The following is a 6,000-nucleotide window of genomic DNA, read 5'->3' on the forward strand; positions in this document are numbered from 1 at the left end:
AGCTCGCGTAGGGGCCAGGTGCACGTGGTCGAATAAGCAGGCGGATCCCATCCGGAGTGTTCTAGATTGGGTCTTTGTGTCGCCATAGTGGGAAGTGATGTTCCCCCTGTGTGGGCTTAGGGCCATCACGCAGATTGGCTCAGACCATACGCCTCCGCTCTTCTCGTCAGGGGAAGGCTCTCCCCCTAGATCACGGCGCTTTCGCTTTGAGTCTTTTTGGTTGGATCAGCCTGGTTTCCGCGAGTTGGTCCGCGACCGGTGGCTTCGGGCTGCCGTTTCCCCGCCGCGTGTATACTGTGCGGTGGACATTTGGCATCACTGTGCCAAGATGGCGCGTCAGGCCATGAAGGGCTGGGGTGCTAACTTGGGCGCTGATCTCCGGGCTCGTAAAGGGGTCCTGCTAGGCCAGATTAAGACCCTAGATGACTTGGCAGACGGTTCGGGTCTGTTCCCGGATGACTGGATCCGGAGATACTCCCTCGACGCTGAGCTTATGGGCATCTTCAGCTCCGAGGAACTGTTCTGGCAACATCGAGGTGGCCAGAACTGGCTCCTCAAGGGGGACGCAAACACCGCATACTTTCAGGCCATCACCAACGGTCGAAGGCGGAAATGTGTCATCCCTTTCCTCCGGGATGGGGATGCTCTTCTGGAAAGCCCGGAAGACATCTCATCCCATATTTACTCCTTCTATAAGGAGTTATTCTTGGCCGATCTACGGGGTGGCTGCTCTCTCTGTGAGGACTTCTGGCCGCTAGCGGATCAGGTGTCCGACATGGAGAATGCGGAACTCACTCTCCCATTTTCCTCGGAGGAAGTTGGCCAGGCGATCGCTTCTATGAAGGCGTGCTCAGCCCCGGGGCCAGACGGCCTCCCAGTGGGTTTTTTCCAGCGTTTCTGGGAGACCGTGCGCCCGGTTATCATGCCCATGTTCCATGAATTCTATATAGGCACTCTGGACATGGGCAGGATTAACTATGGAGTCATTGCCCTCATCCCCAAACTAGTTGGGGCTGCGGAGATTCGGCAATTCAGGCCTATTACGGTGATTAACGTGGTGGCGCGTATTTTTGCTAAAGTCTGCGCCACTCGTCTGTCCCCTGTGGCCGAACGGATTGCGCACCCCTTCAGTCCGCATTCTTGAAGGGAAGGAATATTCATGATGGAATTCTTGCCCTTCACGAGATTGTCCATGAGGTGGCGTCCAAGGGATTGAAGGGGGTCTTTCTCAAATTGGACTTCCAGAAGGCGTATGACCGTCTTGATTGGTCCTTCTTGAGGTTAGTGTTGCAGCAGCGCGGATTTGATGAGAGGTGGTGCACCTGGATCATGTAGCTGGTTCGATCTGGTAGCACCGCCATCAATATCAATGATGAAGTAGGCCCCTTTTTTCGGGCTTCCAGGGGGGTAAAGCAAGGGGACCCTATCTCCCCCCTGCTGTTTAATCTCGCCGTGGACGCCCTTGCTGGCATCCTGGATAAGGCGAGATTAGCCGGGCATATCCAGGGGGTGGTTGGTCACCTCATCCAGGGGGGGTGGGGTGTCCCACCTCCAATATGCAGACGACACCATGATCATGGTCTCAGGCTCGGACTCGGACATTGCCAATCCTAAGTTCCTTTTGCTCTGCTTCGAGGAAATGTCTGGACTTAAGATTAACTTTGATAAGAGTGAGGTGGTGGTCCTGGGCTACTCTGAGGCTTAGCAGCACAGGATTGCGGACAACCTTAACTGCAAGCTGACTTCTTTCCCTATCTCGTACTTGGGAATGCCCCTGGCGGAGTACAAGATTCTGGTTAGCAGGTTCGATCCGCTTGTGGGACGAGTAGCGTCCCGTGCGGAACCCTGGTGCCGCAGGTTCACTTCTAAAGGCAGCAAATCCATCCTCAGTAGCTCTAACCTCGCTAGCCTCCTCATGTATATGATGGGGATGTATATCCTGCCTGAAGGTGTGCACAGTGCCTTTGACAAGGAACTGACTAGATTCTTTTGGCAGGCAGGGGATGGTAGGCCCAAGTATCACATGGTGAAATGGGCAGACATATGCTTGCCAAAAGACCGAGGGGGACTAGGCATTCCTGCGTCCCGCCTCATGGACGTGGCCTTGATGCTCCGATGGGTTTGGCAGATTCTGCAGGGAGATGGGGGTCTGTGGCTTCAATTGATTAAGGCCAAATACCTTCGAGGCAGACCACTCTTGGCATGCTCTCTCGCGAATGGTTCGCAGTTCTGGAAGTCTATCGAGAGCATTAAGCATGAGATCAGGTTGGGTCTGCGGATCTCGGTTGGCGACGGATCTCGGACCCAGTTTTGGTTAGATCCCTGGTTGGAAGGGGAGCTGTTGCGATTCCGTTTCCCGAGGCTCTTTGCTATCTGCGCCGACCCAGCTGTTCTGGTTTCTGCAGCTGCTCTGGAAGATGGATGGCATGTTACATTCCGCCGACCTCTTGGCCTTGTTGAGGTCCTGGACTGGGAATTACTCTTGGCAGTGATTCCCCTCCCGACCTCGGCGGTCAGTGATAGTATCTCTTGGAGCCTCTCTCCCTCGGGAGAATTCTCTGTTAGTTCGGCATACCTGGCCCTGTGCAGGATGCCGGTCCTCCCGTGGTTATCCCCACTCTGGAAGGCCCCGCTGCCCTTGAAGATCAAGATTTTTGTTTGGCAGCTTCTCCGAGACCGTTTACCTTCAGGGACCGAGGTGCTGAAACGCCATGGTCCGGGTAACGACATATGTCCCCTGTGCCATGTCCCGGAGACTGGCTCTCACATTATGTTCTCATGCGTCGCGGCACAAGCACTATGGTGCTTTGTACGCGAGGCTCTGGGACCGGAGTGGGAGGCCTCTGACCTTGCAGATTTTCTGCAGGTGCGGGCCACCCAGGTCGGTCATAAACGCCGACTGTTTTGGTTGGTATTCGCGGCAATGATGTGGACCCTCTGGACTACTCGCAATAAGATGGTGATTGAGAAGGTGTTTCCGCGGCGTGCTTCTGACTCGTTCTTGAAATTCCTTGCCTTCTTGCAGCATTGGCATCCGCTCGTTAGGACCCGGGACCGGGGCCGACTTCAGCACTACCTGGACGCGTTGATGGCGGCCGCCCGACGGCTCTCCTCTCCCTTGCTTGCTACCTAGCTTACCCTCGTGTGGGCATTTTTCTGTTTCTTCTCTTTATTTTGGGCTGGACTGTGTTGTTGCCCCAGCGAACTCTCTTTTCTTTTGTCTGTGTTCGGACTTGTGTGTTGGATTCTGGCCGTTGTGCTTTATCTATAAAGCGGGACGAAAGCCTGTTTCGAGTAAAAGACTGCCAGCTAGACTAGTTGTGGGATTCCAGGGTCCTCATAAACCCCAGGACAAACCCATCTCCCTCCCCTGTTTCTCCTTGGATGTTCTCCTTCTGCCCCTTGTCCTCTCCTTCCTTGCAGCGGCAATGGCGACCGACGGCGGTTGATCGTTGGAAATGCAAGAAGATCGCGACAGCTACAAAAATCGTCGGTAATACCCTCCCTCTGTACCTGAGTCTTATCATAGTTGCATCTCCTGCCGTTGGCTGTTTTTGGATAGGGTTTTGGAGTAGGAAAACTTGTGGTTCTTAGCGCTTTTAGTTTGTGAGATAATTTTGGATTTGATCTTGCATTCAATTCGGATGAGTTGTATCCGTTATGATTTTTGCAACAAAAATATGTGCCAATGCAGGGTTAGGGTTTGTGCTATCATCATAGACTACAAGGGTTGTGTGCGCTCTGCCGCGTCGTTGAAGTTGTTGGGATTCTTAAATTTCTTTACTCACTTTATTTTAAAATATTTGATGTATTTCTTTTTTGAAAAGCCAAACCTCTTTAGGTTGATCAAATTTATAGAGAAATGTATCAAAATTCATAATATCAAATCAGTGTTATTAGATTCATCATGAAATGAATTTTCGTATTTTTTGTTTAATATTGTGGCTGTTGATATTTTTGGCTCTGAACTTGGTCAAAATTAAAGAAATTTGTCTTTTCAAAAAGGTAATAACCCTTATATTTTGAAACTGTTGGAGTATTTAGTTTCACAAGTGGGCGAGACGATGGACTGTGTTTTACATTATTTATAATGCGGTTATTTGATGGGTCTTTCGTTGTGTGATTATGTATTATCCGCTAATCAACTCATATTTATATGAGGTTATTTTTTCAGCATTGGTTGCATATACTATATTTGTGCTATAGTATCACATGGTGACACTTTTTTATGGGTGATAGAAGTCTGCGAGGGATTGATATGTTTTTATAGACCACTTGCTGTTGATTGATTTGAAAAATCATTCACCCGATCAAAATCGCAAACCAAATCCAAAATTTAATACCTCGATCGAGTGAAAAAACTTTAAAATCAGGAAGCATAGAGAATTAAAATAATTAAATAGGAGACCTCGTTGAGAAATTGTTGACCCAGTCAAAACCGGGTGACCAAAATCTAAACTGAAGCCTCTATTTATTGTGAATATTTAAAAATTAGGAAGCATAGCGTATACTACAAAAAATTAAATGAGAGAATTTGAGAAATTGTTGACCCAGTTAAAATTGGATGATCAAATTCCAGTTGGAGACCTCAATTGATTGTGAGGCCTCCAATGCTAGAAAGATTGGTGATATAGTATATCCTTCTGACATACTGAATGGGAGGTTTCATTTCAATGGTCAGTTTATTCAAATTGGGCCTAATTTAGACTATGACGGAGGAGATGAGGCAATGCCAAGGATAGTACGAGACAAGTTGTCATTGCCAGAAGTGAAAGGGTTTCTTGCTGATCATGTTCCTTTGAAAGGAAGTATGAAGATTTTCTCTCTCGTGCGTGGTAAAGAACTAGTGGATGAGTTGTTATTTCGTGTGATGATGTTGGCTGTATGGAGATGTCTCAATATATAAGTGAAGGAGGAGTTGTTGAGGTCTATGTGGAATATTTTTGGGGAGGACGATGATGAAAGTGCAAGTGACAGTGGAAGTGACTTTGAAAGGAGATTGGAGATGAGATAGGAGAGTGATGGAGAACTAGATGCAATCATAACTGCAGAAGAAGGAAAGAAGACCCCCGCGTCCCCCGCGTCGCCTCTCCCGCGACGACACAGGGGAAACCCTAGCCGCCTCCACGACCCTCCCCTTGCGTCGCCGCCACCGGAGGGCTCGCCGATGAAGCCGTGTGGAGCCCGGGGATGGTGGCGGCAGGACGGATCCATCCTCGCGTAGCACTGGTGCGGTGCCCCCTCCATCCCCATCCCTGAGATCCGGCCGCGTAACTAGGGGCGTCCCCTCCGGCTGCTGCTCTTCCCCTTGTCGTCCGAAGTCGCTGCAACATGGTGGTCCTCCCCTGTCGTCCAGCTTCGGATCTCCGACCTCCTGCTCGTGGCCGCGGCGCCATAGCCAACAGGCCACAGAGGCGCTTGCCTTACACAGCAGGCGGACATTTCTTTATACTAGATCAAATATGTTGGACCGGCTGTTCGGGCCCTGTAATGCGCAAAACCGGGCGCTTACGTGAAGGTTGTATGGAACAGCAAACACTTTTAGGATTATGTTCACGTTTTCAAATTATCTTTGAGAATTTTAGAAAAAAACTTCCCACTTCAAAATCTGTTCCCATTTTAAAAAAATGTTCGTGTATCTAAAACTTGTTTTTGAATTCGAAACATGTTCCAGTTTTGAAAAAGCATTCATGTTTTCTATTTTGGGATATTTTTAGAAATAGAAAACCGGAAATTTTTTAAATTCAAAAATAAGTTTGAGATACGTGAACATTTTTAAAAAATGGGAACAAATTTTGAAGTGGGAAGTTATTTTTGAGTTTTTTTGACAATGTGTATTTCAAAAAATGTTCAGCAAAATTTCAATATGATGAATGATTTTTTGGTGAATGTATTTTTTAATAGGTGATTACACAATGTATCTACAATAATAAGTAAATTTTTTAAGGTATGATGACAATTTTTACATATTATTGTGTAAAACCATTTTGCATTTCAAGA

Source organism: Hordeum vulgare, chromosome 7H (assembly GCF_904849725.1).
Source record: "Hordeum vulgare subsp. vulgare chromosome 7H, MorexV3_pseudomolecules_assembly, whole genome shotgun sequence".
NCBI classification, from domain to species: domain Eukaryota; kingdom Viridiplantae; phylum Streptophyta; class Magnoliopsida; order Poales; family Poaceae; genus Hordeum; species Hordeum vulgare.